Raw genomic sequence first — 13152 nt, forward strand, 5'->3', positions numbered from 1 at the left:
AGGGATTGCAAAGGGTTTTTGTTGGTGACAAAGCAAGGTGAAAGGCTGAGGTTCAGAGAGCAGGACATTGCCATGGTTGAGAAGAGTAAGCGGAGAGATAGATCAAGAAGTAATGATTAGGCGGTACAAGGCTTGGCTTTTGAAAGCCTGAAAATGCCGAGAGTGAGGCAGGACGGGGTGGTGAGGAAGGGGCGGGGGGTTGGAGTTCAGGAGTTTTGCACTTCAAGATCCTGGGAAAGAATGAGCTGGAGTAGGAGATGGTTGCTGCCTCGTGTGCTCTCTTTGATTTGAAAATGCTCCTGTGGTCCTCAAAGGGTTAACATCAATGCCGTTGTGAAACCTAAGCGCCTGCAAAAAGGGAACAAACCATCCTGAAGGTTAGAGAGGGAGAGTGATTCACACGAGTGAAGAGGATAACGAGCGCAGAAGAGGCTAAACGATGGCAGCTCTTTGCTGTTTGCCTTGACACCGCGGCCTCACGTCTGACCTGCTGTGCTTGTGGCAGTGTCCGGTGCGTTACAAGCCATTTACTGCTGTGAACTGATGTTTACATGCCTGACTTATCACAGAGCATGCTTAACGGACAGGACACACAGCCAGCTCCAGTGGAAAGAGCACCTCAGGAAATAAATTTCTGATTAGGGACTGAGGCCGTAAGATAGAGGAGAACTGTTAGATTTTTCTTTATTTACTTTCAAAGGAAGAGTAAGGTAAGAAACGTCCTTTACATTTCCAAAAGCAATGTTAATGCTGTGATTGCAAAGAACGATCTTTGGGGGCAAATATATGAGGGAATTCACTGCAAAATGTGCCTCTTTAGTATCATAACTGCAAAAAGCTATAGTCACTGGTATGACTTTACACCTGAAGTTTTTCTTTACACGTATGTATAATTTCAGCATTCTGTCTGTAATTTGCCATCCCAGCTGGTTTGACACTGTCTCGAGTCTGGAATCTAGCCCCAGATTGAGCGACGGGAGTTCCCCTTGTATCTCCCGGCGGCAAGGGGCCTACATGCATAGTTTGAGGCAGTAGCAACCCCCCTTGTGTTCACTGCACAAAGCAGCCCATAATATATCATTGACTGGTATGTACCTCAGAGAGGGCACCTTGTTTCTACGAGAACGTCGAGCGCCTTCGTATCCAGTCGCTATCGCAGTTTCTCGAATTAATGCTAATGTAGTGCCAATTGGTGTGAAATGGGAGCAGTTCTGAATGCATCAGTCGGAACTCTAAAAGCTTGTCCCAAATATTTGCTCTCCAAGCTTTTAAACTTCATGGGTTGCATCGGGGGGGTATAATAGACTCACAACAGACTATATGCAAAGTTTAAATTCCTCTTCATAATTTCTATCCATCTCAAGTTACTGCTAGTAACAGAACCCAGAGCTCTGATATTTTGGATTTATTCAAGAATGGGGAACATTGCAGAGAACAGCTCTTTCCAAATCTTCTGACGCACAGTATTTAGATCGTATATACAATCGGATGAGGAACTCGAGTATCATTGCCTGGATTGGAAGGGACAGTTTTCCAGGGTCCAGAGAATGCGTGAGGTTCAGAGACATACAAGACAAAGGAGACTTGCTTCACCCATTAACTTGGGCTGGATACAAACCTTGGGGCCCCAAAGGTGAAAGGGTAGTGTGTGAGCGAAAGATTGTTTTTGACCGTGTGACTTAACCAAAATTATTCCTATTTGTTTAAATGTTTCTCTTTTTGAAATGGTTAAGAATAATTTGGGGATGAAATTTCTCCTGGGGTGCAAACTGAGCTGAATGGCATCTGTCACCAAGTTAGAAGCTCTGTCCGAAATTTAGTTTGCATTGAAGTTAATTTAACTGTTCATTGGACCAGATTATAATGTTCCACAGTTTGGGTTCCCGCCTGCATCTAATTTTAGCCCCATTATCTTCTGGTTAGAATATTGAGAATTATTAGCCCATGATATCTCTCAATGAATGAAAATCGTAAGTCATTGTTAATGGCCGTTCCATGATGACTGGGACCAATATTGAACTCAACACAATCTCCGAATAACTAGGGAAGATATTAAAATAACAAACTAGCTCCATTAGCCCAGTGGGTAAGTGTTTGTGGAGAGGCACATAGATCACAAAGGATTCAAATTTCAGTTGGGAGCACTATGAGGGACATTGCAACGAGTCTCAGCACTTTCAAATATGGAATGGCAAAATTCAACCAGCTTTTACTGAATGCTTAAAAATTTGCACATGTGTGTGAATATCATGTGAGGACAGCATTGTGTTCATCTGTGATGCCCAATGTAGTGGAATTGCCTGCTGCTTGTGATGGCTTTCCTGATTCCGTCATGAAGGGTAGCCATTTTGCAGAGTGATGCTGCGGTTGTTATCCAGTTTCAGTTAGTGCCTTTACGAGAGGGGGAGGGGAGAAAGTTGGTGATAATGTTGGTAATGAGCTGTGCCGTATTGCTCCATTGTCCACTTTCCTTTTTAAAAAAATATGTTTATTAGTTGATCCAATTGTCTTAACTCTGGGAGTAGTTTCTCTCTCTCTCGCTTGTACGGGTCAGGAGAGGTCATGAATACCCCCCAGAAAACACAATTTGGGGAGACCTCTGGAGATCTGTGTTTCAATATTTCACATCCAGCATTGGCAATTCTAAATAATTTTAAAAAGAATTGGCAATTATGAACGTATAAATAAAAATGATTCTCTTTTCACCCTGTGCACATTTTAAATGGTTGCCCTTTCTAAAATCAATGCTTCTCTTCTTCACCTGCCCTAGCCTATGTACATACAGAACCATTCATGCTGATTAGCTGGTCCGCAACCCCTCACAGGGCTGCCTGCAAAAGCTGCCACTTAATAGTAAAAATTCTCTCCTACTTTGAAATGCCAATCCTCAGGATTGACTTGGTGACTCTAGGAATTGAAGATGAAGTTCGAGGATAATTCTCTGAGCGAAACCCATGAGAAAAATCAAAGAGGCATCAGAAAATATGTTTTTATGAGAATTTTCTCGGAATCTTTTGTTTATTAGTTACAGAAATATTGGAAATGCAAAAGAAGGTGTTTGATTATGTCGGTCCTTGGGAAGCAGGAGTTCTTGTGATGAAACCTCAACTTGTATGTTGAGCCAGAGTTGGCAACCGAACAGGGCTTTGGCCTGCTTTAGGGCATGCTCTGAGCGCTTGCAAAAGTCCTTGAACTCAAGGATGAGACTTTTATAATCGAGGTGTTGGTAGACTAAAGGGGCAATGTAGGCCAGTGAGAACAGTGGGTGATAGGTGAACGGGATTTGGTGCAAATTTTAGATGAGCTCAAATTTCCAGAGGGATTTACATTTCAGACATATTCACGACCATGGTGGTGGTCAAACACTGAAGCAAATAAAGACCATTGCTCTACTGCACATATTTACCCAGGAAATGCACACGTGTGCAAAGGGATGTGCACACAAACATAGGTGCACACACCAAGTGCGTGCCCGCCTTTTGAACAGACCCCTAAATCAGGCGTTGATGATGTGTGTTTAGCGAAAGCTGTTAGTACACTGCCTTCGCAGGGAAGCTTTCTTTACTTAGGTTATTGTCAGCCTAACAAAGGTTCTGGACGCAATCTAATGGCTGGTAAGTCTCACGAGAGGCCTCTCGCGAGTTTTACCTGGCTTGTTATGCCTCACGAGATCTTTTTTAAAAATAAATTTAGAGTACCCAATTATTTTTTTCCAATTAAGGGGCAATTTAGCGTGGCCAATTCACCTAGCCTGCACATCTTTGGGTTGTGGGGGTGGAACCCACGCAGACACGGGGAGAATGCGCAAACTCCACATGGACAGGGACCCAGAGCCGGGATCGAACCCGGGTCCTCAGCGCCGTGAGGCAGCTGTGCTAACCATTGCGCCACCGTGCTGCCCTAATCCCTTTCGAGAACTAACGGGATCTCGCGAGGCGTCGTGATTGATGCAGGTTTGCAAATTCAAGTGAGTAGTTAGCCTCACTCGAATATATCAATGTTGAATCTCCCCAGCGCCCGGGATCAAATTCCCTCACCTAGGAGACCCCAACCTAGCGCTGTTTAGCACTGGCCTCCACAAACGTGGTCCAGGCGGAACAGCACGTGGGGGGTCTCTCAGGCGATCAGAGGCCTCCAGGAGGGCTTCTGGGCAGGGTGGGACCCAGACACTGCCACAGGCACCTTGCCACTGCCAGCGTGGCACCCTGGCAGTGCCAACTGGGCATCCTGGCAATGCAACCCATACCACCCGAGCACTGCCAGGCTGGCAGTACCAAGGTGCCCAGGTGGTATCTTGCCCATGCGGGGGAATCAGGGCTGGTGGTTCCCTAATGGGGTGGGCTTGAGGACCATTTGATCAGTACGTTTGGAGGGGAGGGTCCGGGGGTTGCGTGGGGGGGGGGGTCAAGAGAATTTCACCCAATCTCTTCCTGCACTGGCAAGCTGAGTCCTTCGGTGCAGGAAATGAAGGTAGGTACGGCCTTGGCAGGGCCTTTCTTGTGGTGGCCAGAATAAAGAACAGAGTCCCGTTTAATAGCGGGATCATTCTCGGTGCTGCAAGCTAAATGCACCCACAATAGGACTCTTTTCTTTCTGTTACATGACGCCCTCTATGTTGTCTGCTTTTTTGTGGGCATTTTTTTATTGCATGCCAATACATTTCTGTTAACAGAAACTCGCTGCTCAGATTTCATGTAGGCCTTGATTTAAAAATCCTTATTCTTGTCTACAGGTGCTAACATGGAGTTGCTCCCCCTCAATCTATCTCAGAGGTTGTAACCTCAGTTCTTCTAACCGACCGTGACCCCCAGTTCTTCTGACCCCCCCCCCCATTCATCTGTCAGATCATCATGCTTATGGCCATGGTTTTGCTTTAGAGGTGGAACCAAAGGAAGGGCTGGTCATATCTGTCAGTCGACACTGATTGGATGTGGCGACCAAGGAAACCCATCTTGAATCATGAATTTCCAAGCCATCCATTTAACGATCCTTCCCTTCTCACCATCTCCTGGACTGCTTTCACTCATTTGAGCAGAATTTTCCGAAAATGTTTTCCCTTATTTCCTTGAGGGATTTTTTTTTGGCGTTGCCTCTGCCAGGAATGTACATAACTGAGGGAAAAAGAGATTGAGCGTTTGGCGTGAGCAGGGGTAGAGGAAGTGTTTAGTGATGAGTTTCCACCATTATGAGTTTGAGGCAGGCTTAATGGACCAGCTGGTCGTTTTGAACCCATCATTTTTGTATGTTTGCAACTACCTGCATCTTGTGGTTTAAAAAAAATTTTTTAAATTTAGAGTACCCAATTATTTTTTTTTCCAATTAAGGGGCAATTTAACGTGGCCAATCCACCTAACCTGCACATCTTTGTGTTGAGAGGGTGAAACCCACGCAGACACGGGGAGAATGTGCAAACTCCACACGAACAGTGACCCAGGGCCGGGATTCGAACCCGGGTCCTCAGCGCCGTAGGCAGCAATGCTAACCACTGCTGCCCTGATTTGCTATATCTGACTTTCTACCCAGCTGCAACAACCTCCTTTTCCATCCTCTTCCCTACTCCAGCCCCTCCTTCGAGCTCACCTCCTCTTTTTCTGTCCCGAGATTGGGAAAATACCCAATTTATAATTGGATGCAATTGTTGTTACTGAAAGGAACTGCAGGTATTGCTGGAGGGAACTGGAGGCATTACTGAGCCATGGTGTTAGAGTAGACAACGACAATGATAACTCGCATTTATTTGGTACCTCTGACATTGACAAACAATCCTACGGTGCTTGGTAAGGATCGAATCAGAAAATAATGTATGCAGGGCTAATGGAGGAGCTTTTATGTGCGGAAAACCAAAGGCTTGGGAAGAAAAGTGGATCTTGAGGCGGGCCTTGGGAGAAGGAGATAGGGAAGGAAGTGGAGAGATGGAGTGTCCCCCCCCCCCGCCCCAGTGATTGAAGTTGCCAGTGGTAAGGGAATGGGGAGTAAGATGCAGAAGAGATCAAAGTGCGATCCCAGTTTGTGTTAAATTAGTTGACCACAGTTGCGGGGCAATATGGAAGCTGCAAAGGGATTTAGTGAATCAAGGTTCGAGAGGAGGTAAATCTACCAGGATCCTTGCTCCGTTTGAATCTTTGTCCATCTCTGACGGGCTAGAGGAGTAAACTCCGGTAGGCCTTTCTTAGATTTGAATGACGTGAAGCACTGTTCTGACACCATTGTGTTTTTTCCCATTATAATTCCAAATCATATATATAAATGAAAATGAAATTCTATTTTACTTTAAGGCTATTTTTTGATTGTTTCATGTGTGAGGGCTCCCTGCCCATTGTTTTTTACGATGCAGGACACCATTGCTGATGGAAATTCTCCCATGTGAGATCCTGGGAAAATGCAAACATACAAAATTGATGGGCAGGAAGAACAAAACAGCTGGTTCATCAAACCTGTCTCACACTCATTTTGCCCAGAGCCTTATGACTAAATACTTCTTCCATCCTTGTTACCTCCAGCCATGCTTCTTCTTACCTCGGTCATGTATCCTGCTGGGAGAGACAATTAAACGTCAAAAACATCTCATTAGGAAATAAGTGAAAAATATTCTGAAACATTCCTCCCATATGAGGGAAACCAATCCAGAAGATGATGAGAGGATAATTGAATGGATGGCTCGGCAATTTAAGATTCATGATAGATCTCCTTGGTTGCCCTGATGGAGCAACATCGACAGGCAGATTATGACCATCCCTTCCTTTGGTTCCAAGTCTAAAAGAAAACCATGGCAGTAAACGCACTGGCCTAATTGTCATTTTAATCTGGTTGGTTCTTCAGTCGGACCCCAATGCAGCAAATCATGATTGACCTGATAATGCCCAAACAATACAAGGCCAAGAGCAGAGTCTGAGTACATAGAACATAGAACAGTAGTGGGGGCATGGAATGCACTGCCTGTGGAAGTAGTTGAGTCGGAAACATTAGGGACCTTCAAGCAGCTATTGGATAGGTACATGGATTACGGTAGAATGAGATAGTGTAGATTAATTTGTTCTTAAGGGCAGCACGGTAGCATTGTGGATAGCACAATTGCTTCACAGCTCCAGGGTCCCAGGTTCGATTCTGGCTTGAGTCACTGTCTGTGCGGAGTCTGCACATCCTCCCCGTGTGTGCGTGGGTTTCCTCCGGGTGTTCCGGTGTCCTCCCACAGTCCAAAGATGTGCAGGTTAGGTGGATTGGCCATGATAAATTGCCCTTAGTGTCCAAAATTGCCCTTAGTGTTGGGTGGAGGTGTTGACCTTGGGTGGGGTGCTCTTTCCAGGGTCCGGTGCAGACTCGATGGGCCGAATGGCCTCCTTCTGCACTGTAAATTCTATGATAATCTATAATTAATCTAGGACAAAGGTTCGGCACAACATCATGGGCCGAAGGGCCTGTTCTGTGCTGTATTTTTCTACGTTCTATGTTCTATACAGTGCAAAAGGAGTGCATTCGGCCCATCGAGTCTGCAACGACCCACTTAAGCCTTCACTTCCACCCTATCCCCGTAACCCAATATACCCTGCTAACCTTTTTGGACATTAAGGGCAATTTATCATGGCCAATCCACATAACCTGCACGTCTTTGGACTGTGGGAGGAAACCGGAGCACCCGGAGTAAACCCACGCAGACACGGGGAGAATGTGCAGACTCCGTGCAGACAGTGAAGCGGGGAATCAAACCTGGGACCCTGGCGCTGTGAAGCCACAGTGCTAGCCACTTGTGCTACTGTGCTGCCCAGACGGCATATATACTTCCAATGAACAGCGACTATGTTTAATTTCCAAACTGGCAGTAGCTGTTGGGGAGCTGTCTCCCCAGTATCCAGGTCAGCAGAGAACAAGCTGTATGGATACTTGCGCCATTAGTCACTCCAATGATGGAACCAGTCAGCGTGGTCTCGAGCTGATACTCTGTACCTATCCTCCCCATCATTTTAGGTGATTACTTCTTCACCTCCTCCTCTTCAGATTTGGAAAGGTTGCGAATGGATTAAGAGCCCCTCTGAAGGCTTTCAAAATGTTGTCCCTTGGCTGTTGTTTCTGGGATCCTGCTGTGCACTGATCCTGTAGTGACTACCGACATTACAACAATGTCTGAACTTCAAAAGTACCTCATTGACTATAAAACGCGTTAGGATCTCCTGTAATCATGAAAGATGCTATAGAAATGCCAGTTACTTTGTGTACATATACATGAAAGATGCTATAGAAATGCCAGTTACTTTATGTACATATACATGATTTTCCCCTATATATCTATCCCACTACATGATAAAGCACAGATGTGGAAAATTCAACTTTAAAATCCAAACATGAAAGTTCTCTCCTTCTGTCTTTCCATCTTTCTCTTTGATGCTTAGTTTACTGTCTATAATGTTACTCCACGTGATGACTTTGTTAATAGAGGAATAGAGAATAAAAGCAGAGAGGTATTGCTAAATCTTTATAAAACACTGGTCAGGTGTCAGCTGGAAAATTATGTACAAATGTGGGGAGGTAGAAGGAAGGATGTTAAATCCTTGGGAAGGGTGCAGAGGGGATTTACTAGACTGTTGCCAGGGATGTGTGACTTCAGTTCTGTGGAGAAGTTGGTGTTCCTTTACAGTCGGAAGGGTTAAGGGGAGATTTGACAGAGGTATTTAAATTCATAAAGGGGCTTGATGGAGTAAATAAGGGGTGACAGGATTGGTAAACAGAGGACACAGATTTAGAGTAATTGGCAAAACAAGCAGCAGTGACGTGAGGAAACGTTTGTTTTACCTACAGCAAGCTGTGACGTGGAATGCACGGCCTGTAAGGGACGCTGATGGAAGAAGGTTCAATTGCAATGGTCCAAAGCGAATTCGATAAATATTTGAAAAGAAAATATTTACAGGGCTTTGAGGAAGGAGCAGGCAAATGGGATTAATAGGATTATACCCGAAGAGCGGGCACAAATCCAATGGGCCGAATGGCCATCTTCTGTGCTGATATCATTCCCAGAATACAGTGGACGATCCTTTACGCAAACATCAGCAACTTGTATTTATATACCGTGGCACCTTTAATTTGGTAAAATTTACCAAGGCTCTCCACAGGAGTGTTGTCCAACAAAAAACAGAGTTTGTGTGATACATCACACGCTGCTTTAATTATTTCCCCCTCCCTTTAATTTTCACTGACATGCAATTTTCCACCTCTGCAAAAACAAGGGTGCTCCACACATTAATCCAGTTTACACCTGGACCTGTGAATAATGGTTGCAGGAAATCTGAATGCTGTTTAGTACATCACCATTCAAGTGAGATTCGTAACACTTGATAATCTTTCCGATTTGATTTGTAGCAGTGTGTGGCCCTGATCAATCTGCCAACTGATTATCGATGATTTTCACCATGAGCTGCTTCGTCCAGCAGTTTATTTTTATAAAAATTCCAATTGAGGGGCAATTTAGCGTGGCCAATCCACCGAGTCTGCACATCTTTGGGTTGTGGGGGTGAGACCCATGCAACATGGGGAGAATGTGTAAACTCCGCACGGACAGTGTCCCAGAGCTGGGATTGAACCCGGGCCCTCAGCGCCGTGTGGCCGCAGTGCTAACCACTGTGCCAACGTGCCGCCCTTCCTACAGTTTAATTGGTTTCCATTCAGACTGCAACATGGACAGCTTCCCCAATGACTCCGTTTGGTTACTCCACCGCCTGATGTTGAGAAGAAGACCAGGAACTTTCCCAAGTTCCGCAGGGATCAGTGCTGGGACCTTTGCTGTTCGTAGTATATATAAATGATTTGGAGGAAAATGTAACTGGTCTGATTAGTAAGTTTGCAGACGACACAAAGGTTAGTGGAATTGCGGATAGCGATGAGGACTGTCAGAGGATACAGCAGGATTTAGATTGTTTGGAGACTTGGGCGGAGAGATGGCAGATGGAGTTTAACCCGGACAAATGTCAGGTAATGCATTTTGGAAGGTCTAATGCAAGTAGGGAATATACAGTGAATGGTAGAACCCTCAAGAGTATTGAAAGTCTGAGAGATCTTGGTGTACAGGTCCACAGGTCACTGAAAGGGACAACACAGGTGGAGAAGGTAGTCAAGAAGGCATACGGCATGCTTGCCTTCATTGGCCGGGGCATTGAGTATAAGAATTGGCAAGTCATGTTGCAGCTGTATAGAACCTTAGTTAGGCCACGCTTGGAGTATAGTGTTCAATTCTGGTTGCCACACTACCAGAAGGATGTGGAGGCTTTAGAGAGGGTGCAGAAGTGATTTACCAGGATGCTGCCTGGTATGGAGGGCATTAGCTATGAGGAGCGGTTGAATAAACTCGGTTTGTTCTCAATGGAACGACGGAGGTTGAGGGGCGACCGGATAGAGGTATACAAAATTATGAGGGGCATAGACAGAGTGGATAGTCAGAGGCTTTTCCCCGGGGTCAATTACTAGGGGGCATAGGTTTAAGGTGAGAGGGGCAAGGTTTAGAGTAGATGTACGAGGCAAGTTTTTTACACAGCGGGCAGTGGGTGCCTGGAACTCGCTACCGGAGGAGGTGGTGGAAGCAGGGACGATAGTGACATTTAAGGGGCATCTTGACAAATACATGAATAGGATGGGAATAGAAGGATACGGACCCAGGAAGTGTAGAAGATTGTAGTTTAGTCGGGCAGCATGGTCGGCACGGGCTTAGAGGGCTGAAGGGCCTGTTCCTGTGCTGTACTTTTCTTTGTTCTTTGTTTGTTGTTGTTTGATCTTTGGACTGTTGGCTCTTCCCAGAAGCAGTATGGGAGGTTCTAATGAACTCAATAAGGTCGGTAAGGAATCGATTCTGCCTCTGATGGCTATTTGATGACTGCGGCTGGTTAGTACACCTGGGACCCACATCCAAGAATGCAGATGAATTTGGGTGTGATGCCCCCAAAGTCAAATAGCCTGCAGACACTTTCTGCCTTAACCCCAGTGCGTAAAATACTGACACCAGGCATATGGGGGGAAACGAAAGTCTGCATGCTGATTGTAGCATGCATTTCATAGATCATAGAACTTACAGTGTAGAAGGAGGCCATTCGGCTCATCGAGCCTGCACCGCCCTTACAAAGAGCACCCTACTGAAGCCCACGCATCTACCCTATCCCCGCAACCCAGTAACCCCCACTTAACATTTTATTTGGACACTACGGGCAATTTAGCACGGCCAATCCACCTAACCCGCACGTCTTTGGACTGTGGGAGGAAACCGGAGCACCCGGAGGAAACCCACGCAGACACTGGGAGAACGTGTAGACTCCGCACAGACAGTGACCCAGCGGGGAATCGAACCTGGGATGTGGTGCTGTGAAGCAGCTGTGCTGACCACTGTGCTACCGTGCTGCCCTAACTGATTTTTTTGTCTGAAATAAAGATGAGCTTTCATCGGGCTTCATACGAGAGATGCCAGCTCTGGTTGGTCACATTCCTGGAGGAGGTTTCCACGCACAACCTTCCGTCTTTCTCCACCTTCTCCAGCCAAACAGCCGATATCCCCACCTTCAATACTTCTGGAATTAACAAAATGTAACATTTAAAAAGAAAGCGCAAATTTGTTTTAATGCCTCTATGGTTGTTTTCCCTGGGTTTTGCTCACAGCAGTATCCTGGACATTCACCTTCAATTCTGGGAGATTCCAGGGCAACCCTGGAGGGTTGGCAACCCCTGAGATTTGAAAGGGGCCTATCTGAATATCCATTAAAAGCTGCAATGGCAGATCTTTTGTTCCCCTGCACACTAGTGAAATGTTTTTACCAAGTTGTATTATCATTCATTTGTACTTTTATTTAGCTGAAGTGTCTGATGATTATATATGTTACAGGGAACTGGAACTGTTGCTAAGCAACAGGCCAAGTCCAATGTGGCTGGAAATTAGGTTTGGACCAGTGAAAAGCACCAAAACAGAAATTCACAGTCAAGGTAAGAAATGTGTGGAGGATTAGAAGATGTGGTTTGTTATTAATTGCTGTCAGTGACATTTCTGGGTTTATTGTTGATGTCATGGTGGCAGCCTTCCATCTCGCATGAGTATGATTTGCACCATGGCCGTCAACATGTGAGAAAAGGGGCCCTGGTGTAGCTCAGGAACCCCTCCCTGCCTTGCCAGTCTCTGCCCCTTTTGCTTTTGTGAAGTGAGAAGGTGCAGGATTCGCTGCTCTCTGATTTATATGGGCCCTCTTCCCGGCCAGCTAAACTCCGTGCACACACGGTGCGATGTTTCAGCTTGCCAAGGAGTTGGCACCTTCTCTCTTTTTGATTGTCTTATTTGTTTGCCTGCTACGGTGGATTCTGTCCACTAAGTTGAGGAAAGACTATGAGTTCCTCTTGAAGCACACGAACTGTGGTGGGTCAACGTGTTGCTAGTTGGGGTGCCCGACTTGAGGTGGTGGTAGCTGACCAGGGAGACACGGTGATCTCTGCAGCAAAACAGGAGTATCCTCTCCAGGTGCAAGCCTGAGCAAAATTTATGGAGACCATGGGCTGCCCAAGCATCAGGGTCTCCCTCTTTGCTTTTCCGGTTGAGTGCAAAGGAATGCAAAGCACGAGGTTAATACTGGCTTCGTTGTAGGATTGTACATTTAGACATCGGTCCGCCTTTGGGCTCACTCCAGATTTTTTGGCCGGGCTTTAGTCACTTATCCTTCAACTCTCTTGAGGCACCCACAAGATAGTGGGGATTACGCCCATAGCTGGGAGTTTGGTTTGTGAGTGCTGCTGTTTCCTGAAATATATGCGGGATCTGCTATTCCCTGTAATGTACACGGGGTCTGCTGTTCCTTGTAATGTACATGGGATCTGCTGTTCCTTGTAATGTACATAGGGGCTGTTATTTCCTGAAATGTACACGGAGCCTGCTGTTCCCTGTAATGTAAATGAGATCTACTATTACAGGAATATATGCGGGATCTGCTATTCCCATTGTGTACATGGAGTCTGCTGTTCCTTGTAATGAACATTGGTCTGCTGTTTCCTGCAACGCACATGGGGTGCTGGATTCTCCCTTTCAGCGACTACATGTTGACGCCAACGGAGCATGTGTGGTCTTTTACGGCCACAAATTCTGCCTGAAACCCTCACCGATTCCAGGACCGGTGAGGGGCTAGCAGCAGCGCAGGTGAAACTCGC

General features: G+C 45.9%; 1 long non-coding RNA gene across 1 annotated transcript in view; it reads left to right on the top strand.

Moving 5' to 3' along the window:
- The first annotated feature begins 360 nt into the window (after positions 1-360).
- LOC140398122 (uncharacterized) overlaps positions 361-13152 on the top strand; it is a 339545-nt gene continuing 326753 nt past the window's right edge. The window contains exons 1-2 of the long non-coding RNA XR_011937414.1: positions 361-710; positions 11849-11946. This is a non-coding gene — a long non-coding RNA (uncharacterized lncRNA). The remainder of the gene's footprint in view (positions 711-11848; positions 11947-13152) is intronic.

The sequence above is a fragment of the Scyliorhinus torazame genome, chromosome 21, assembly GCF_047496885.1.
Source record: "Scyliorhinus torazame isolate Kashiwa2021f chromosome 21, sScyTor2.1, whole genome shotgun sequence".
NCBI lineage: Eukaryota > Metazoa > Chordata > Chondrichthyes > Carcharhiniformes > Scyliorhinidae > Scyliorhinus > Scyliorhinus torazame.